This window comes from Sciurus carolinensis, chromosome 4 (assembly GCF_902686445.1).
Source record: "Sciurus carolinensis chromosome 4, mSciCar1.2, whole genome shotgun sequence".
In the NCBI taxonomy this organism is placed as follows: Eukaryota; Metazoa; Chordata; class Mammalia; order Rodentia; family Sciuridae; genus Sciurus; species Sciurus carolinensis.
In genome coordinates, this window is record NC_062216.1 from 124,317,460 (window position 1) to 124,340,951 (window position 23,492).

Below are 23,492 nucleotides of genomic sequence, written 5' to 3' on the forward strand. Positions count from 1 at the left end.
AGCCAAGAGAGGCCAGAAAGCTGGGTGTCTTCAGAGGTGAAGAGGCCATAGTTGCCACTCCAGCAGACTCTGGGAGGGACAGGTCCAGGAGACTCTGCATCTTCTTCAGGCTCCCTAACAATGGATTGGGTGGTGCCTGTGGTTCGTGGGGAGGCTGCTGAGGAAGTGGTGCCCGCCGCAGGCAGGGTGAAAGTGAAAGGATGCTGAGTGGCGGGTGGGTCACACTGAAGGAGTTCGGAGAAACTCGGAATTGTCCTCCAAGATCTTGTTGAACTACTGGAGCGAAGTTTTCTTCTCAGGTCAAGGTCCTCAGCAGTAACAGAATAACCGAGCTGAGGAGGCCAAGGAGAGGTCAGCTGGTCCCTGAGCCTGGGGGGCAGTGGCGGAACCTTCCCTTTCTGTTGCCTGTAGCCGCCAGGTAGTCGCCCAGGAGTTCTGAGTGATGGTGCAGCAACCCTCCCTCCCTGGGACTCCTTGTCCGCCACCAGGGGAGTCAAATAACTGGAATGCTGACATGGTTCCTCTTCTCTTGTTTTCTTGGCAGGCCTCTCTGGTGTCTGGGAACTGGAGGAAGCTGGGCTAGAGAAGGGGGGACTAAGTGGGACCACTCCCCTTCCACAGCTGTGAGATGCCTCCGGTGGAACTATAGGAACTGGTAATTGCGTTGCGGCTGGAGCTAGGTGTAATATAATATAAAGCTGCTCCCTCGCCCTTTACACTGCAGTCATTTCCCCACCTCCCAACTTCTTGTCAGTCTGTGAACATCCTAGCTAGCTATTGGTTCATCAGTCAGCTTGCAAGTATTCTTCTCCATCATTGGTCCCCTGTTAACCCGCGGAATTTGACTGCTTAAGGATAGCTCCCTGCCATTTTCTCTCTTCTTCCCCTCACATTCATGCTTTCTCTCTCCTACTCACTTTCTTTCTCTCTCCTCCTCGCTTTTCACACTCTCTTGTGCACGCTCTCTCTCTTTTCCTCTCATTTTCTCTCTTACCCTGCAGGGAGACACTCTGTTTGCTTAATAAACCCTCTTATGTGAGTTCCCCTGTCCAGCGTGGTTTTCTGGGTTCGTACATTGGTGCTGTGACTCGGATGGGCTCTTCCACTGTCTTTTAAGCAAGTGGAACCCCATCTGACGCCCCACTGCCCCCTGGACACAGCCTCACCTTCCATTCACCCAGACGCTTTGCTCTGCTCTGCTCTGCATCCATCACCGGACTTCAGATTGGTGAGTTCCCTAGGCGGGTTCCCCTAGGCCGACTTAAACACTCCTCTGCTGACCTGAGAAGCGACCGTTGAGTGTCCAGGGCCCTCAAGGCAGCTGAGGGGTGGGGGTACCCCCAGCCACAACTTTTATAGCTACGGCTGGCCCCCCTAGTCGGTCTCATCTGCCAGGTGAGTTCATGATTTTATTGTGGAGATTCTCCCTCAGGGTTGAGGCCCCTCTTTATACTCGCACACGCTCTTGAAAACCCTGATGTCAGGTCCTCAACCCACTTGGCTTTTGCCTAGCCCACATTGATGCTTGTGTGACGACACCATCGATGTGCTGCCTTCTCATCTCCAGCCGACTACTGTGGCTCAGGATGCCATGGCCACAGACTTGGCTGTATTAGTCTCCACCATGGGATCTGGGTCCTCCATTCCGGCAGATTCACCCCTGGGATTAGACAACTTTAGAACCCTTCACCTGACGCCTGGCTTAAAGCCATCAAAACTTAATGATATCTGGCCACAGTACCCTTTAGATTATCAATCCAAAATGGCCACATAATGGCACACAGCTTCTGTGAGCAAGTGGGCAGACGGAAAGGGATTCCTTATCTTTAAGTCTCTTCTTTCTTGCTTCTTGGCACTTCCTGCAAACTCAAACACTTACTTTTGGCTTCTTCTCCCCCTCTTAATCCCTCCTCCTCCTCCGACTTTGACTCAGCTCTGTTTCTGCTTCTATTCCCCTGCCCAGCCCACCTAGTCCTCCTGCCACAAGGTCCCGCATATGCCAGTGTGGAAGGAGTAACCAGCCCAACCATCAATGGTATGTCCCAGTAAGGAGTGTGATATAGCAGCCCCATTCTTCAAAAATAGTGGGAGATAATGTTTCACAATTTTCTGCATCCAAACCTGAATTAATTACTAAAAGGGTTAAAATGCCCTAGGCATCAAGTTTCTGCTAGAACCTGTTAACTCCTTTCAGATCTCAGTCAAGGCTTAAATTGAAATGTAAATAGAGGAAGCCAGAAGGCACAACGAGAGACAAGTCTCAAACCCAAGAAAAAAAAAAGTGTCCATTTTAAATTTCTTCTGGGCTGCAACACAGAACACTTTATCTCTCCCTTTTACTTCTTCTCTCTGCCCTTCTCTTTCTCACTCTCTCATGCTATAATTAATGTCCATTATAATTTTTCTCCTAGGATTCTTGTTTTTCTTAAATGCTATATTTTTTGAGCTCACAATTTTGATCCTACATACCTAGGTTAATGATTTTTGATCACTTCTTTTTATCCAACTCTAGAGTTATTTTTGAACATCTGTTACACTGCAATGGAGATAGACATCACACAGCCTTTGCTTTGGTGTTAAATATAAGTGTGCATAAAATTAAAATTTTAAAAATGTATCCAAATACTTTTAATTCACATGATTTAAAAAGGTTCAATTTAAATTGGGTGAACTAATAGAAGCAAAATGTCTTTAAAATTAACTCACAAGTCTCTAGGTGGTCAAACTAATAAAATGTTGATGCTTATAAAATGTCTAACATCAATTTTTCTAGGACTTTTCTTCAACAGGAAAGAGACGGCAAATACTGTTGGTACACTTGTCTGTTATCTTGTTTTTTTTTTACAATAAGATGAGTGAATTAGAGTTGACATGTATGGGATTACTCAAACGTGTTTGTTAGAGACATCTGATTAATTTACAAAGTTATTCCATGGAGTAACATACTTAAACATTATTCTTTGTATATTAAATGTGTTCATATTTTCCAGGTATATAAGTCTTTAAAGCATAAAATCTATCAAGCTATTCTCCAAATCAAATTTGTCTGTAATGGTAATTTTAAAAAAATTTAAATGTAAATGTATTTCTAAAAGTTAGTGAGAGCCTGATTTGTTTAAAGGTTAATATTGTGAAGCATGAAAGCTTTTTGCCACTTTGCCACACAAAAGGGAAGTTAAAAGCTCTCTCACCTTTCTTTAATTCATATTTTAGATATAATGTTAAATTGTGTTAACTAATGTTCATATAGACTCAGGAATCAATATATGTAAACTTTTTAAAATGACATTTAAGAAAGGAGTAAAGATCAACATCAGAATTAGAACACTTCACTTAAGATTTGTAAAGAGCCCCACCTTACCTGAGATAAGGTTCTGCCTCCCCTCCCACCCTGCTGCATGTTAGAATGGCTCCAAAGTAAGCCAGACTTTAACTCATTTAAAGCTGTGTTCAAAAGTTTGATGTTTGTTGTAAAGATTACTGTGATCTCAAACAGGGGATATAATGAATAACTCAGCCAAAATTCAAGATAGCTATTGCACAAACTGAATGTTTTACTGTTGGTGTCTATTTTGTATTTTCCTTGTAAACTCTAACTATTGCCTGATTAATATTTTGCAGAAGTACTGCTTCAAGAGCAAACACCATAAATTAACTTGAAATAGTAAGCCATCACCTGTAGGACAGATAATGTAGACCCCAATTAGATAAAAGGGGGTAAATAACTATAAAGTCATAGACATTGAAATTAAAGTCCAGCACTCTTACTTTATGACTGGTGAGACTGGCTTGCTGGATGGTTAAGATCAAACTTAGAGATTGAAATTAAATACAGAGGCCAAGAAAAACCAGTATCTTGCCCTCAAAGTCAGGCTGAACCCAGGGAACAAGAGGACTTCTCTAAGGAGCTTTGAAACTCTGGGTCACACGACCTGCCAATCAGCAAGGTTGATGAGACCACTAGAGGATAAAAAGCCAAGCAGTGTACCTGCTGCAGAGGAGGGTCATTGGAAAAGGGAGACATCCCTGATGCTTCCAAGGGAAGCCACCTCATCGAGGAGACCCTGCCTAACGAATGGCACTAAGGAGTTAAGAAGTTGCTCTCAAGTTCCCCATGAGTGACCCCTGTGGGAATTCAGCTGACTCTTTGTTTGTTATTTCCACAATCCCACAGTGCTGGGGACTTGAACCCGGGCCTCCAGCATGAGAGGCAGGCACTCTACGAAGTGGGCTATATGGCCTGCACTTTAGCTGACTCTTTAACAAGACAGGAACAGGTCAATTTGACCAGCATGATTTTGGACACCTAGCAAAACAGTTAAAACCAAAATATAAAGACTGGAAGCTACAAAAGAGAGATTCTTAGGCAAATGTGTCTGATAACTATCAAGAGAAACTGTTAGAGTCAGAAGTTTTTAGTCAGTTTAAGGCCTACAGACACAGGTAGGCTTAATCTGTGTTTGCTAGTAACAGAAATATAGAGATCTCTACTAAATGTTGTGTTTACATTCCTGATAACTTGGACAATGTTAAAGTTCCCAAATAAAGGCCTTGTCCTCTCCAGCCTTTGTTAGACCTTGTTATGGGAAAAACTTCTCAGTTCTTCCACCCCCTGGTGAGGGATTACTGACTTCTATCATCTTCATGATATTTATTGGCATGTTCCAGATTCTGCAATATTTATCTTGTACTAATCTCATTTCAGTACTCATGTCTTTTTGTTCTTCTCTCATAGAAGCACCCACCCCCAGATGCCTTTACAACCCGCTCTTCCCCAATAAGACTTCTACGATGAACCCCTTGATTGACCCAATTTCTAAAAAGGGAACTCCAAACTGCTTGCCCCATGCTGCCTGCTTCCAGCTTGAAGAAACCAGAGCAGTCATTGTCCCCCTTTCCCTACAGCAGTAAAGAGTTCCTAAAACTAGAGGGGGGAATGAAGCCAGAACTGGGGACAGGCAGTTAGTGTAGAAATAGGGGATCAATTAAATCAAGGAAATGAAGTCCATGAAAGCCATCTGCCTCTGGAAGTCTGGAAGTTGAAGATTGCCCCTGGGAGAATGGACTTTTCACATCTCACCTACAAAACCAGGCCTAGTCACGTAGGCAGGAAGGAGAGAGAAGGCAGGAAAGAACTGGAGAATAAAAGATCTTCTTAGAAAAACAGAAACAGGGGAATGTAATATAATATAAAGCTGCTCCCCCGCCCTTTACGCTGCAGTCATTTCCCCACCTCCCAACTTCTTGTCAGTCTGTGAACAGCCTAGCTAGCTATTGGTTCATCAGTCAGCTTGCAAGTATCCTTCTCTGTTATTGGTCCCCTGTTAACCCACGAAATTTGACTGCTTAAGGATAGCTCCCTGCCATTTTCTCTCTTCTCCTCACATTTCATGCTTTCTCTCTCCTACTCAATTTCTTTCTCTCTCCTCCTCGCTTTTCACACTCTCTCTTGTGCACACGCTCTCTCTCTTTTCCTCTCATTTTCTCTCTTACCCTGCAAGGAGACACTGTTTGCTTAATAAACCCTCTTATGTGAGTTCCCATGTCTGGAGTGGTTTCTGGGTTCTTATACTAGGGATGCCACCTGTGCACGTGCTTATCAGGGAGCTCACAGAAGAGGTGCATGAAAGCTTGTTAAAGTGGTTGTCTGAGCTCTGGGCCGTGAGATCTCTCTTCAGAGACCCAGGCTTAGGGACAAAGAAGTTGGGACTCCATTGGCCACCAGGGGCTCCCTGCTCTCATAGTGCCTTCTCTTAGTCTCCTGGCCATCAACAAATATTTGGTCTTCTGCCTCCACAGTCCGTTTCTTCCTCTCTTTGAAGGTGTTCAGTACAGTCTCCTTTGCACATGGGTCTGGGACATTGCTTGATGGTGAGGGTAGTGTTAAGTTGATAAACCCTCTGGTATTGGAGAACACGTTAGGAGGGGCAATCCTCAATCACTGGGCTACACCCCATCTTTGAGATCTGAGCAGAGAGCACAGTTTCTTGTGACAACCATTCCAGCACACTGCGGGTAGTACCTCCAGAAAGGAATATTGGGCCTGCTGAATTGGATAGAGTCTTCAAGGGAGTATTACAAACCAATTGGATAAAGTCCCACAATCCCTGTGCTTAGACCTCCTGGCGGGTTGGAAGAGAGGGGTGGGGAGAGAGGGACAAACGTGCTGGATGTGCTGCGCAGCCAGCAGGCAGGCGGCAGCCACAGGTCCCTGCCCTCCTGCACAGCGGCAAGCTGGAGCGGGCGGGCCTTGCCCAGGTAGCTGCCCCTGAGCAGCGGCCCGGCGGGGTCGGGTCTTTCCAGCAGGGTCAGAGGCTCTAGCAGGGTTCCATCTACTGCCGATTTGATAGGGGGCCAGAGAGCAGTGTTTGCTGTCTCCGCGCGCTAGGAGCGAGTGACAGCAAGGCGCGGGCCTCCGGGCTCCTGGCCCAGTCCCCACCAGGCCGCAGTAGCCCCCACGACCAGCCAGGCCCGCGCCGCTGCTTCAAGGCATCAGGTACAGCACCAGATGGAGCAGCGCCGCCCCCGCCAGCCCCCGCAGCTCTGGGCCGGTCCGGGTTGGTCCCCGGCGCTAGCTATGGGGGGCCGCCACCGTTTACCTCTTCCAGCCGCAGCAGCCACCAGAGACATCCTGTTTCATTGTTACTTGTAATAATAAGCATTTGGGGGGGGGGTAGACTGAAACTGTGAATATCCCATTATTGTCAAACTTCCACTTTATTCATCTATTAAATAAATCTGCATGGGCCATGGCTTCCTTCCTGCTTATTTGGTGGGCTCTCATGCATTGCTATCATGCACTGCTATCATTCTTTCTTGAGACGCTTTAATCATTGTGATGGTTCATCTTGTCAACTGGATTGGATTGAGAAATACCTAGGGAGCTGGTAAAGCACACTTCTGAGTGTGTTTATGAAGGTTTCCATAGGCGACTGGCATGTAGGTCAGTGAACTGAACGAGAAGATTGCCCCAAATGTGGATGGCACCATGCAAGAGTCTAGAGGTCGGGATGGAACCAAAAGCAAAAAGGGGGACCCCCACATCCACAAGCTCAATTCTTGAGCTGGTGCATTTTTTTGCTGCTGCCATTGTAGGGGAACAGCAGACTCCAGATTCTTCAGTCTTTGAACTTGAACTCCGATTGGTCCAGGTGACTTACAGGCCTTTTAGCCTTGGAGTAAGGTAGCATCATTGATCCCTCTTGCTCTGAGGTTTTTTGGACTGAGCAGCTACTGATTTCCCAGGGTCTCCAGCTTCTGACTGTGTAAACCAATCTAATAAGTCTCTCTCTCTCTCTCTCTCTCTCTCTCTCTCCCTCTCTCTCCTCACACATACAAAAGCATAATGCCCACGTGCACACATCCTTTAATCAGTTCTATTCTTCTAGAGAATCCTGATTAATACAGTTGTCCCCTAGTTTGGCTAGTGGCTCTCTTTTGGGTTGAATTCTGTGTCCTTTTGACACTTCCTCATCACTCTTGAAGTACGTCTTTGTTTTTCTGACAGAAGGTATTCCAGGCTTATCTTTTTTTTATTCCTGTTGGAATCGGTCATTTCTCCAAGAAGTCATATGCATGCACACGCACCTATGTTTATTTCTGTGTCTTGTTTTGTATATGGAAAACCTCAAGTTCACATCCATAACTCTGCTTCTAGGTTGATACCAACATCACAGGGTTCATATATGTAACTTCTTTATCTGACAGAGACTCAACTTCCATTAACTTTAATGTATTGCTTATTTTGATCTATTTGCCTATATGTAATGGATCTTATTCTCCACTGCCATCCCCTCCCCAGCATGGGCATCTTGCTCTGTCCTTGACTACCCTTCACATGGGTCCCCACATGTGGATGTCTTCTCACCCAGTTTGGGTGGCACTATGAGTTGGGCTGTCCTCACGTGTGAACAAGCCTTACCCTGCTCAGACCCTGACAACCCACTCTGAGTTCACCTTCATCTGAACAAACTCATCACCCTGCTAGGGCTCTGACATTCCCTCAAAGGTGCCCCCATGTATGGATTCCTTCTCATCATACTTGGGCTCTGACACCCAGTAGTTCCCTTCCCCTCCCTCTGCTAGTGTGAAAGCCCGCCCTCTGTCTGCCCTAACTCAAGACTTTAGGGCTGAATTCTTCAGAAAGAGAAGGGAAGAGACCAGAATGAAAAGAATAGGGGTAAGGAGAACTTCCTCCTTAATTTTGGCCCAGATAAATATGTTTGCCATAATTATTTTAAGAGCTCATGATTTTCTGTTTAGATGGTTCTTTCATACCTTTTGATTGATAATGAGAAAGAGATGTGTTCTCAAACCATTCGGGAGATATATCTGATCCTTCTTATCATAGTTTTTAGAAAAATGTTCACCACGTAAGTCTTCTTTCTGTTTCAAGCAACCCTGGCCAATCCATCTAGACTGAGAACAGTTGGAGATTTGGGTAACAATTTCAGGGATGGTAGCAGGAGGCTCTGGCTTTGGCTTGGACCTCCTCATCAGGAGGATCACTGGAACCTGAGTTGCCACTCTTCCTTTTACTCAAGGCATCATGGTTACACTCAAGGGCCTTGGCTACATTGCTAATGCGGTGGAGGGTGGGGTGAGGAAGGGGGTGGAGTTCTATGCCCATGGACCCCCAGGGAGGACTGCAGAACATTTCAGAGGCAGCTTCTCTCTATCACACCCACATTATCACTCCCTCCTTTTCCCAGTATTCTTGATCTTTTTTCTAGCTCAGAAAGACCCTCCACACCTGAAGGCTATTCCCCAGGAATTTGGGACTCACCTGGATCTCTCTTTCTAATTTAGACATTTAATCTAGATCCTAAGACAAAGCATCAATTTCAATACCATTATCAATTTTTCTTCCAGAGACCATTCATGCCCTAAGTTCTCCTGGAGGCTTGTCCTAGTAAACCAGAGGTTCCAGCTGTTTCTGTAATTGTCCCTACACTTAAGAATTAACAGTTGTGACTTCATCCATACTTATTAGTTTCTCTCCTTGAAGCCTAGACTTAAATAAAAATAGGATTCCTAACCATATTATGAACTATGCCCCTAACCCCCATCTTTAGCAAGGTTATAATTTGGCCCATCAATTTGGACTTTTGTAATATAGTGATTCCTCAGATCTAGTTAGTTGTCTAGTTGCTTAGTTAATGTCTGTACTTCCTACCATACCTTAGGCTCCAGAATTATATAAATTTTCTCAGATTTACTTACCACCTGTAATCTCAGAGTTTAATAGAGTGCCTTGTATACTATCAGAGCTTAAACAGATATTTGTTGGATCAAGGGTGGAGCCCAGTAGTGCTTGCCCATTCTACACAAGGCCCTGGACTTGACCCCCAGCACCAAAAAAAAAAAAAAAGAAAGAAAAGAAAAGAAAAAGAATAAAGAAAAAATTTTATTGAATAAATTTCTGAGGACCTATCATGACCTTATCAGCCTCATAATATTCAATCCTAATAACTGGGAGATACATTCTGGGAAATCTAGGAACTTGTGTAAGGGTACATAAGTTTTAAAGGTTAAAGCCCGAGTTCAAAATCATTTAGAGAAAAAAAAAAATAACTTATAGTGGTTAAGAGCACAGACTCTGAAATTAGACTGCCCAGATTTGGTGGTTTTATAGGTTGTATTGGGACCTGAAGGAGATTATACATACAAGTTCTTAGAAAAGAACCTGGCACTCAGTAGTCCCCCAGTAAATGTTAGAGGTTAATATATCTGTGCCTTTCAGCCTATGTCCTTTCCACTCTCTCATGCTTCCTCCTCTCATTAATCAACTGACCTTTATAATAGAGTCCCTGTTGTCTAAAATACTAATCAAAATTAATATACTGTATCAATCAGTTTTGTATTACTACAACAAGGTACCTGAGACAGTTAACTTGTAAAGAGAAAAAGTTTATCTAAATCACATTTTGGAGATTCAATGTCTGAGATAAGGAAGTCCCAGGCGTTTGACCTAAGGTGGAGGGTAGACCATCAGGGCAGGATCACATGTGGGAGTACACAGTTACATCTCCAATTAGAACAGAGAGAAGTGAGCAGGGCACCCCGGGTTTTTACAACAACACTTGAGAGAACTAGCAGGGAGTCCCACAAGAACTACCTTCCAAGGGTATGCCCCTAAAAACCTAAAGACATCCCAAAGGTTCAATCACCTCCCCACAGACCACTCCAGGGGCCAAGCTTTAACCGCATGCACCTTTGGGGGATATTCAACATCTAAACCATAGCGTATAACACTTGTGTACCATAATAAACAAAAATCAAAGTCTAGAGGGACAGCCAGAGGATGACAGAAGCTTTGGTCTCTAAGTCACTATGTGAAATTAACTTATATGAAATTATGTCTCCAAATGTGTGGGTTTGCTAGTTACAGCAGCTAGTAATACCCTAATACATCTTTTCTGAGGAAACAACTAGGTGTGTAGAGTACAGCTGCTTTGTAGAATTTATAATCTCTGTCTCTCTCTTTTTCTCTCCCTCGCTCTCTTTGTTGATTTCTTTCCTCTAGAAGCCACACTTGAACAATGTTTATGTTTTGAAGGGGACAGAAAAAGAGAACAGCAAGTCCAATGTAAGCCACCAAGTCCACACCAGTCCTATACTGAAGTGTCAGGGACTTGAATAGGTGTTAATAAAGTGAAATTTGGGTTTTAATTCATCTATTATTTCTTATCAGTTTGGTCACTTCAGAAATTCTGTGATGTGGAAAGTGCTTGGGAAAAATTTGAAATTCCTGGATCTCTATTAGTATAAAAAACTCACGATTTAACCCTTCAAAAGAAAAAAAAAAAGATTCTATTGTCTTTTTATTCAAAAGTGTGAATTTAATATAAAATTTCATTGTTTTCTGTTTCAGTTAACCACACCTATAAGAATCCTTGAACTTTTTTTTTTTTTGGTACTGGGGATCAAACTCAGGGCCTTGTGCTTTCGAGGCGAGCACGCTACCAGCTGAGCTACCTCCCCAGTCCCTAAAAATCCTGACTGTCTGAGAAAACCATGAAGTGATCCTACCCGCAGCTGAAACACAGATTAAGACCTTTGGAACATAAGACTTATTACCTCAAAGAACTTCATGGTCAGTATGCACAACATTATCGTTACAGGAAAAAGCTGTTTTCATAAAAACAAAAGGACACAACAATGACAATAAACACCAGTGGCATTGGGATGATTCTGTGGGACACTGTGAAAACTACTCTTATAGCCTTTTTCTCCACCTGTGTGACTCCTTTAGAAATTAACTTGAGGTATTTCCTGAAGACGGCAACTGTAACCACTTCCACCCTGGCTCAGGCCAGAATCAGGTGCCTCATCACTGTGTGCCCACAGTACCCTCTGGACCCTTGTATCCCACAGAATGCTGACAAATTATCTGCTTTTCCTCCTAAGTTATTCACTTTTTTTTTTTTTTTTTTTTTTTTGTAGCGCTTGAGACCAACCCAGGTCCTTGTGCATTCTGGGCAAACTCTCTACCACTGAACTACAGTTCTAGACCTTCTTATTTATTTTTACTTTTATTTTTGTGACACAGGGTCTTGTTAAATTTCCCAGGCTGGCCTCAAACTTGGAATTCTCCTATCTTAGCCTCCCAAGTAACCTGAGCCACTATATCTGGCTAAGCCTTTTATATCTTTGATGGATGGATAGATTGTAGTACCATGAATTGAACCCCAGTCCTTGAACATGTTCAGCAAGCACTCTCCCCTGAGCTACATCCCCAGCACTTTTTTTTATTTTGAGACAGAGTCTCACCAAATTGCCCAAGCCAGCCTCCAATTTGCATCCTCCTGCCTTGGCCTCCTGGGCCACTGGAATGATCGTGGTGTGCTACCATGCCTAGCACTAGTCACTTATTAATCCAGGTCCTCATTCATCTTCAGACTTGGCACATGGTAGGAACTTGATGACTATCAGTTACATGATTAAATAAATGAGCAACAATGTAATTTGGCAGCCACCTTGAAAGACACTTTGAGGATATAGTTGTCCAGGGCACCCCTCAGCTCCTCAGGGAAGAGTGAACTCAGAACCTTTCTTTCAGAGAGGAAAAGCAGATTTCTGAGTGGGAATCTCACTTTTGGTTCCCTTAAAGGGTGCTGTTGTTCATCACTCCCTATGCCTCATGGACTAAATTACCACATTTTTCTGGTGGTTCAACATGTTCTTGGCTACGGAAGGCTGAAATCCTGCTACAAATTGAGCCTTGTAGGAACTTACAAGGAGATGTTGTCTCGTGGGAAACCTGTCCTCCGGCATGCCTTAAGAGAGCCTCAGGCACTTGAAGACAACAGACCCAGACACCAAAATGAAATTAACAAGGAGCTTCCAGGAGGGGGATTGGGCGCCTCCCATCCCAGCACGTAGTCAGTTGAGTCCAGTGAGGGTGCTAATGAGCTGTTTTACGCGATTCTGGCTAACTTACACTGCACTCCTAATTTTCTCTCAAGGTATCATTAAAATCAAATGATTCTCTTATTTTGAGTATCCATTTACACTGTAATTATGTTGGTCTTTTGTAGTGACTTTTGTGGTTAAATTGGGCAATTCTTCTCCTGCCTGTGTAGATAATGTAATGACTTTTTAATCATTTGTTTTCTACCAGCCACATTGTTTCCATGATCCCATTAGAGATTCTTCTGTAGTGATTCCAGTGGATTCATTGAACTACTGGTGACAACCACGCTGATGACCTGCAGGCTGCCTGCTGCAGAACGCAGCCAATGAATACCAAAGACCTCCCATCGTCCCCGGAACCCAGAGAGCAGCTGATGATTCTGATCGGTGGGCACATTTCCTGACGTTCGCCGTCCAAGTCATAAAGCATGCCATGTGGGCACGGTAGCTTTTTAAAGAATCGAACTTATTATTTTTGTTCTGAAAAGGGAAGTCATACAATTATTATTATGGGAAATTCACATGTACACAAAGACATACAAAGTATTATCACAAATCACCCAGAATTTAACAACTTACTTAAAATCATTGTTTCAGTCAACTTTTTTGGTTGCTGTGACCAAAAAGATCTGACAAGAACAATTTACAGGAGGAAAATTTCATTTGGGCTCATGGTTTCAGAGGTCTCAGTCCATCAACGGTTGAGTCCTTAATTCTTGACCCGAGGTGAGGCAGAACATCATGGCGGAAGGGTGTGGCAGAGGAAAGCAGCTCAGGATGTGGCATCAGAAAGCAGAGAGAGCTCTGCTCACCAGGGACAAAATATAAATTCCTCCAATAACCTACTTCCTCCAGCTATACCATACCTGCCAACAGTTACTGCCCAGGTAATCCATATCAGTAATTAAATTAAGACTCTCACAACCCAATCATTTCACCTCTGAAGTCTCATACATGAGCTTTTGGGGACACCTCACTATCTAAACCATAACAACCATTTTGTATTTGATAGTATTTCCTTATAGTTTTTATCTATTTCTCTTCCTGTTGTCTTTTTTCTACCTTGACCTAGTTTGCTATCCAAAATTGAGGCTATTAGTTACATTTAATTTTTTAGCCAGAGTTTTTTCATTTAATAGGTATGAGAACACTGAATATTTTTGAAAGTTATAACTTTTGATGATTGCATACTAATCCATTATATTTATTTGTTCTCCTAATATTTTCTGAGCTCCTGCTATTTATCCATTTCCTATATTATTTGAACATTTAGATTCTTTAAAAATATGTCACATTGTGTCCTGCTCCGGCAAATGCTTTCCATTTTGGGAGGATGTTCAAGTCCTGACAATGGCCTTTGAGGCTTGTTCCCAGCCCTTGCCTTCTCAGGCATCATCTCCCACCCCTGCATCTCCTCCTTCACCGTCTCAGGGCATTCTAGCCACGCTGATCTCTCTCTTCTTTCTCTAATCATCAGCTGGGCTGGTGCCCCAGGGCCTTTGTACCAGCTGTTTCACTTGCCTCGAATTTCTAAGCACCCACTTTCAGATATCCTACCTCCTTCCAACCCTTGTTCAAGTGTCACCTCTATAGTGAGGCAAGCTGCTCCTCCCCATCTTGGCTCCTGCCACTCCTGATCTCTTTCCCTCTTTCTTTTTCATCTCATGTGAGTGTCACTTATTTGTGGTGAAAACACTGAAAATTTATTCTTTTAGCAATGCTCAAAAATATACTATATTGTTATTAACTGCAGTCATTATGTTGTCCAATAGAAATTAAAAAAAAAAACATTTTTAGTTGTCAATGAACATTTATTTTATTTGTTTATATGTGGTGTTGAGAATTGAACCCAGTGCCTCACACATGCTAGGCAGGTACTGTACCTCTGAGCTACAAACCCAGTCCACAACAGACATCTTGAACTTATTTTTCCTAACAGAAGTTTTCTTGCTTTGATTTTACTTTTTCTCATCTCATCTATTACTTTCTCCTTTCTCATGTCCTCTTTACTTTTTCTTTGTTGTTGTTGTTGTTATGGGGATTGAACTCAGGGGAACTTAAACACTGAGCAACATTCCCCAGCCATTTTTATATTTAATGTAGAGAGAGGGTCTCCCTCAGTTGCTCAGGGCCACACTAAGTTGCTGAGTCGAGGGTTGAACTAGCAATCCTCCTGCCCCAGCCTCCTGAGTCACTAGGATTAGAGGCATGTACCACCACACCTGCACTCCTCTTTACTTTTAACCAAGTTTATTGTATATTTTCTGTTCCTCCCACAATAATGTAAATTCCATGAGAGAGAGACTTTGGCCAATTTTGTTCATCAGTGTATTACGGGGCCCAAAACACTACTTGGAAGATAGTAGGTACTCAATAAATACTTCTTGAATGAATGAATAAATGTTTTGCATTTTTGGTTTTTAGGGATAATACTGCATTGAACCTAAATCTTTGGCTAAAGCTCTCATAATTTTTTAAGGATACATTCTTTTTTTATTTGTTCTTTCTAGATATACATGACAGTAGAGTGTTTTTTGGTGTATTATATGTACATGGAGTATTACTTATTCTAATTAGGATCCCATTCTTGTGGTTGTTCACTGTTAGGATGCATTCTTAAAAGTGGAGTTACTGAGTCAAAGAAACAAATTTTAAGACTTCATTTTATATCTATTGTTAAGCAGTTTTTTAGAAAAGTTATTCCAATTTACGCTTTTGGCAGTAGAGTATAACTGTTTATCTCACTGTATTAATACATACATTCAAAAGTATCTCTGCCACTCTGATTAATGAAAATGTGATTCATTTAAAATTTTATAATAAAATTTTAAAAATTAGTTGATTACTAGTAAATTTGAAGATCTTTAAGTTGATTTATCAGTCAATGGATCTTTTCTTTGGAGTACTGCATTTTGTAAAGGTTAGGATTTACTTTCACTTTTTATTAGAAATTATTTATGCATACAAGAGAATGTATTACAGAAGTAAACACTCATGAACCCGCCACCCAGTTAAAGAAATGAGACAAAACTGATTCTTTTAACACCCTGATGTGTGCCTCCCAATTTCATTCTTCCACATCTTTTCACTGCTTTTTTAATGTGTCCCTAAAAGTGTAATGTTTAGTTTTGCTTCCTTTTTAAAAGAGTCAAACTGCTTGGAGTGTCTATACTTCAACATTGAGTTGTAAAATCCATCAGTATTTGTTCCCCACAGTTGTTGTTCTTTTGTTTTTACTGCTGTATAGTATTCTTTTATGCCACCATTTGTTTATCCAGTGTCCTGTGGACACAGTACTATATTTTGCTTTTGATTCCTGGGACATGCAAAATCTCTCTGGGATAAATACTTAAGGGTGGAATTGCTGGGTCATAAAGGATGTTTGACTTTTCAAGTTAATATGAAGCTGCTGTTCACTCTGTTCTTATCAAGTCACATTCCTACTAGCGGCAGATGAGTGTTCTTATTACTCACATTTTTCTGAAGCTTTGTACTGTGTTGGAGTGACTGAAAAATGAGATCTCATTATGGTTCAAATTTGCATTTACTAATTACTGATTACTAATGAATAAGATTGAATACCCTTTCAAATGATTGTTGACTATCTCTCCACTTCTTTCTTTCATATTTAAAGAGTAATGACCACCATCACCACAATCACTTGTTGGGTACCATTTTCTGTGTGCCGGTCTCTACACATTGTGTGTTATTCCCTCATCAACTTGATGCAGTAGTTGCCATCAGATTTTGGGGCCCTACAGAGATTATTATCAGAGTATAGATTGCATTTCCCCAAAGGATGGGCTCCACGTCTTTGTAACACAAGACTGGAGACCCAAGACTAACCTGTAATCCCCTTAGTCTGTGATTTGACTATAGACGCTAAGACTGTCCTAAGATCTTTCCAAGACATTTTAACAGTCACTAATATTTATATGAAAAAATTTTCTAGAGTTTGTCTCTGGAGCCACTTCTTTGTTTTCTTAGCAGAAAGGATAAGGACAGTGGTATTTTTGCTTGGGTCTAGAATGATGTAAGAAATCATTTACATGTGAAACACCATCAGAAGAAGGTACAAGTCTCCTCTCAGAAGGATTGTCTCTTGAAGGAACCTCATCTAATTTATTCAATGAATGAATAAATCATTGATTAAAAACAGAGTTGACTGGTGATAATATGAGTCTGAGATTTTAACAAAGATAATGTAGTTATTGGTTCTTTTGATGAATCAATTCAACAAGTCTTTGATTTGAGTCTGCTTTATTGCAAGGCCCTAAGACAGAGATAGGAAAGAGCAAGAGGAATTGTGTCCATTCCCACTCTGTTCCTGTTCCTGTTTAGATGGAAGTTTTCATACTCTCAAAGATCTTCTTTTTAACTTGTTACAAGTAAATTTCCAGTAATTTATGTGTAACCCTGATATTTGGGTGGTTAAAATACAGTTAGGTTGGGGTATTTGGTTAGTTCCTAAATACATGGAAAGTTATCATTTAAGAAATGTTTTCTATAATGTTGATGGTATATGGGAGCCAACAAACATCCCAAGACTTCCTGTCAACTTTGCTGAGAGAATACCCATAGGAAATATTATGCGGAGGATACAAAGGGAAATGGATAGTTGTTATCATTCTGCTTTGGAAAGTTGTAGTAGACCACTGCAGAATAATAGTTGCTGTCTCCCAAACCCTCCCTCACCTGATGGAGGGGGCCACGTGGCAAGTCTAGCTGAAAGCTGTGTGTGCATTTTATCAAGGAGCCAAGTTAGGCTCAGAATCCATAGGACCCTTAGGCCTAGGCTGTTGACCAAGGGAGAGCAAGCAGCTGGTCAGTGGAGGGGGTGGGTCACAGAGGCTGGAGCTGAAGTTGACTTTTCTGGTATCCCTGGGAAGGTCTTCTCCCTATCTGTACTTGTCTACTAACTCAAGATCATACAATCTGATGACTTTATATTTTAGTAGAAGTTGGAATATAATAAACTCTTAGTTCTGACTCACACACATGCACACACACACACACACACACACACACACACACACACCACTTCACATTCAAATCTTTTCATTGACCTTTCTCTGTTTCACTTGACCCATAGCATATGTGGAGTTAGGCTCTTAGTCACTTAAAAAAATAACTTTGTTGAGGTATAATTTTCACAACATGAAATTCACCCATTTTAAGCATACATTTCAATATTTTTAAAGTTTACTGAATGGTACAATCATCACCAAAATCCAGTTTTGAAACAGTAGATCCCTCATGCCCATTTTCAGCCAATCCCTGCTCTCCCCATAACATATCCCTCTGCCATAGACCCATGTAACCACTAATTTGCTTTCTATTTCTGTAGATTTGCCTTTTTTGTACATTTTATATTAATGGAATCATACAAAGTATGGCCTTTAGCGTCTGCCTACTTTTATTTAAACATGAAGTTTCCCTTTGCTGTAGCATGTATCAGAATTTCATTCTTTTATTAAACTTTATTTTATTTATTTTTATGTGGTGCTGATGATCAAATTCAGTGCCTCACATGTGCTAGGCAAGTGCTCTACCACTGAGCCACTACCCCGGTCCTTCATTCCTTTTTAAGACTGAATAGCATTCCATTGCTATTCATTGGGTCTAGTATATTTTGTCTATCCATTCACCAGTTCATGGATATCCACTTTTTGGCTGTATGGATAATATTGCTATGAACATTCCTAAGCAAGTCTTTAAACAAACATAGGCTTCAATCTCTTTGGGGTATATACTGAAGAGTGGAATTGCTGGTTTACATCATAAATCATCTAACTTTTTAAGAATCTGCCACGATGTTTTTCAAAGTGGTTGTATCATTTTGTCTTTTCCCCAATGCACTTCTTGGTATGAGTTCTATTTTGGTATGAATTCTATTTTGATTCTCTCTCCCTCCATGAGCTGTAGGCTTCTTGAGGAATCAATGCTGCCTGAAGCCCTAACTCTCCTCATAGAACAGGTTTGTGGTTATTGAGGATGATGGTGACAGTGGGCTGAGTGGTGGCTCCAAAGATTGGTCCACATCATAAATTTATGGTAAATATCACCTCATAATGAAAGGATGTGGTTAAGGAGCTTGAGAGAAGGAGTTCTTTCTGGAATATGTGTGTGGGCCCTAAATGCCATCAATAATATCATTATATAAGAACAAAGGCAGAGGGAGGTTGTACACAAACACACCAAGGAGCAGGCCATGTGAACACCGAGTGGAGAGAGAAGTATCCATAAGCCATGCAGTGCCAATAGCTACCAGAAGCTGGGAGGGGCAAAGGACAGATTGCCCTCTAGATCCTCCAGAGGAAATACAACTCTCACGACACCTTGATTTCAACTCGGCGGCACCATTTTCAGACTTCTCACCTTCAAAGCTGTAAAAATAAATTACTGTTGTTTTAACTCTCCAAGTTTGTGGTCATTTCTTGCAGCAGCCACAGGAAACAAATACAAATGCTAAAAATGGTAGCTGGATGGAGCAAGAGTGAAAGTTGAAATGCAGCATGTCTGGAGGTGATAAACCTGGTCCTGGATCCTGGAGACAGAGAGGTTTTAAGTTACTCACTTGGTAGTTCATTTTCCACCATTCAACTCTAGCAGCTCTATTGACCCTTTCCATATTGTGGATGTGTTCTTTCCATCTGGAAGGAAATGACATAGGTCCTTTGCTTGATAAAACTTATTTTCTGTTGCGTATAAACCAGAGTTCCTACCTGTAATTATCAGGAGTACAAGGCTCTGGAAACAGACTGCCTGTATTCAAATACCAGTTTTGCCTCTCGTAAGACATGTGGCTCTGGGCATATCAATATACCTTATTGTGCATGGGGTCTCTTATCTACATAATGGGAATGATAATGATATGCATTCCATAATGTTTTGAAGATTGAATAGTTAACATTTAACAACTAGCAAATGAGAGTCTTAATTTTAACCTTTGCCAATTTCTGTGGTGTAAATACTTTCTCTGTGGTGCCATTTTAAGCTATCAGTGTAGCATCACTGAATGTAGAATTGGGAAACAATGCAGAGTAGCACACCATGTTATTTTCCTCTAGATAGATACAATAAATACAAATAACCTCAATAATGTGGATGATAGTAAAATGTCATAAAATAATTAGGAAGAGGTTAGTTTTAAGTATTTGTTATTCCTTTTAAAAATAATGAATTAAATTATGTTCACATAATTTTTAATATTTACTGTGTTTAACAATTTGTCCATTAGTTTCCTCCCCAAATTAACAATCAACTCTTTCCTGAGAGTTGGTATAAACTGAATCTTCTCATTTATATTACTGTGTATAAAGAACTTTAAACAAATCCTTGTAACCAGCAAATGGTGGGTATCCATTTATTACTGCTTCTACTACTGTTTTGATGAGTGAATTCCATTAAGGCAGAAAGTAGATAGATTTCCCTATTCTGGAAAGGCCTGGGATCAACCTAGACCACCCTGTCTTGTTCCCAAGGAAGATTAATTACTATTAGAAAATATTCAAATCGTAAGGTCATGAGCATCCCAGAACAACGCTGAATTGGTAACACAATGAAGGAAATGGTAGCTCCTCCATCTCCAGCAAAGTGCTTGATATATTCAGACTATTCAGGGGATGGGACTAAAGACAGGGCCCAAAGAAGGGGACAGGTAGGGTCATAACTTGCTTAAGAGGCACCATTTGGGGGATCTTGGATAAGAACCATTAGCAACTGAGTAGAAGAATTGAAGGTTGGGTCTCTTCAAGCCCACTCTACTGTTCCTCCCAGTACACTATGCCCCCTACTGTCTTTAGATGGTGAAATTTTGTTTTCTGCCCATGATTTTCATTCTTAATTTAAAGTTGAGTAACATTTGAGAAGCAATAGGGAGATCAAGAATTGATGAAATGACCATAAACACATTCCACAGGCAGTTGACAGAAGTGCTCTAGCCAGGCAATTCACATGACTCCTTAAATGCTGAATGTTACCTAAATGCCTGGAAAATGAACTTGTTATAAGGATCCATTTATCCTTTTGCTGATGAAGCCAATTCCATAAATTGTAAACTCACATCTAAGTTTTAAAGTTCTTAAAATAATTAAAGAGTTTTCTTTTGCTCCTAAACATGGCAAAGTAGAATAAAACAGATCGATTTATTTTGGAATACATGGAGGGAAAATAAGAAAATGACCTAAAACCAACTCATTTACAATTCAAACCAGAAGTTCTTTGTGTTATAAATTAACAAGATTCAGTTATCCTTGAATTAGCATCAAACAGGTAGTATAAAATTAAAAATTCTGGAGAAGAAAGTATACTAAGGACCCAGTTTTGGGGATTGCATACTACTTAACTAGGGGTGTGATCCCCAAAGTGGGTTGTGTGAAATTTTATTCCTTGGAAATACTTTAAATGTTTTAGGGGAAAAGATGCCTTTGATCAAATAAGTTTGGGTAATGTCGCACACCAGTCCTCTGTTGTACACGCACAGAGCACAATTGCATAACAAAATCTCTGGGAAGGGCTCCTCCTCAAAAACGCCCTAACTTAAGTGTGGCTCCTCATCCAGACATTTCTGACCCCAGAACCCTGATTTCACCTAACTCCTGTCTACTAACATTCGGAGCAAATGGTATTCTCCAGGACACAGTTTCACTCTCCACACCAGGGCTGCCCCTGCTTCTGCACTGTTTTGTGACTGCAGCAAACCTTAACTCTCCATTTCTCCTAAGGATTACTTAATCCCCTCAGAGAGAAGCTGTGAATCAAAATTTCCATAGAAAGTTTCTCTAAAAAAAAGTTTTTGAAAGCTGCTTTGTGCTGGGATAGCATTTGTTAGCTGAAAGTCACCTTATTAATTTTGTTCTTACTCCATTCTGCCAGGAATCTCAATCATGCACATCGGTGGAATGGCGGCCTCAGCTTGGCACCCGCGTAAAAGCATTGGTGGACACTGGGCCAAGCTGAAGAAGCACCAACTCGCTGCAATTTCCACCTGATGGTCTGCTTCAAAGGTCACTTTTTTCTTTGAAAGGCACAATGGCCACAGTCATTTCCTTTGTATATTACTAATTGCTACTATTTTTAGCCAGTTACTTGGAGACTCGTTGTCAGGGAATAACCTATGCTCCCATCATGGTTCCAGGGTAGCTTACATGTGGAGCCAGGATGCCTGCAGCCTAAGGCTCGCCTCGGCTCGTTACTCCCAAGCTGCCTAGTCAGTCTGGTTTTGGTTTAGAAACAAGGCGGTATGTAATCCAAATAAACAAGCAGGGGCAGAATATCCAAACCACTGAAAGCAAAGCAGCTTTGAAACCCCAGTAGAACACTTGGGGTTCAGTTCGTGTGGTACAAGCCAGGGACTAACTACTCAGCAAGGTGCCAGTGGACAAGGTGCCCAGGGCTGGCTTTGCTTCTGTAGAGGGAGCTCCTTCCCAAAGTTGGTCATGTTTTAGCCTCAAATGCAAACTCTCAGCAAATCGTCATCTTTAGAGAATGGTGTGGGGCGGAAAGTCTCAGACTTGCTTTTTAGTTTTGGGTGTTTCCTTAAAGTGAGGCAAGACTAATTTGGGCTTTGAGGACATTTGTTTTGGGGTTTCTGGAGAGTGTCATATGGCTCTTCATTAAATTAAGCTTCCATGGGTGGGGTTGAACTTATTTTCTGTCACAATGCATAAGATCCCAACTCAGCCAGGTTTCTGTGTTTTCTGTCTCCTAATAAAGAACAGCAGCCATAAGTTGGACTAACTCAAAATGATCTTTTTTGGTTATAACAGATTGTTCACAGGATTCTGAAAAATATCTTTCCCTTGTGAGCTATAAACTTAAAGCTACAAATTCTTTCTTTAACAGGAACTGAGGTTCAAAGAATTTGACTGGAATGAGACGTAAAGCAAACACATTTTTGTCCCCTTAATTTGCCCTCTGTGTCCTTTCCTAATTTTGTATTTGTAATATTAATTCAGAAGAAATTTGGTAAATGATCACTGACTCCACTGGTTTGCTGGTTAATGATTCTTCCCTTTCCAAGGACTGGGTTCCCACAGCCAGTCATGAAGTTGAGGGAACTGGTCATTTGACCAGGGCCTAAGTAGAGGAAGATATTTTGTATTTTACTTAAATTTCCTCATATGAACTGAGTATTCCTTATCCAAAATGCTTGGGATCAGTTTTCTGGATTTTTTTTTTTAGGTTTTGGAATATCCATAATGAGATATCTTAGCTAACTTTAACTTTAATATTAACTTTATGTTTCATATATACTTTATTCACATAGTCTTAAGGTACTTTTGTACGATATTTTTAGTGTACTTGTGTTTTGACTGAGACCTGTTACATGAGGTCACTTGTGGCATCCTTTGGTGCTCAAATAGTTTCATATTTTGGAGGATTTAAGATCTTGGATTTTTGGATTAGGGATGCTTGACCCATGCATGGCCCTGGACAGGGCCAGCTTCAAGAGTATGTGAACCATGCATTCACACAGGGAACTGTATTAAGAAGGATCCCCCTGATTGCTGCAATGTTCTGTTGTCACCATCTTGAAATTCTTAATACTTTTTGAACAAGGGATCCATATTTTCACCTCTCAAATTATATAGCCAGTTCTTTTCCTGGATTATAGTTGGTTAGCTCTCTCTGTTTTCGTTTTTTTCTTCTTTCCCAATCATAGCTCCAGGTCCAGGCTTTAGACCATGCTCAATGCTGGACTGCCCATTGTCATGGTCACTGCATCAGGAAGCCGACAATTTATGCTACACGGAATCAGTTTTCATTATCCTCCAGTGGATTTGGGGGATTATTTGTCATCTGAGTAGTTTTTTTCCTTGTCACTCATGGAGTTCCAAGAAATGCCAGGTAATTATAACAGCTGAACATGCTTAGAGAGGCAGATCTGTTACCCAGGAAAAATCTTGCAATGACAAGGCTTAATAAAAATTATTTTTCATTTGTAACTTCTATATACTTATCAACAATAAACCACGAACAGGTGCAAAATCAATTGAGATGTGGAGTTTACTTTAGGATTTTAACATCTTACCAAAAACCTGAATACTTTGTTTTATGATGTGAGTTTCCTGTGT

The 23,492-nt window shown here is 41.3% G+C and overlaps 1 pseudogene; it reads right to left on the bottom strand.

Annotated features, from left to right (window-relative positions):
• Positions 1-219: 219 nt before the first annotated feature.
• Positions 220-6,630, bottom strand: LOC124982932 (nuclear envelope pore membrane protein POM 121-like; annotated as a pseudogene).
• Positions 6,631-23,492: the final 16,862 nt, after the last annotated feature.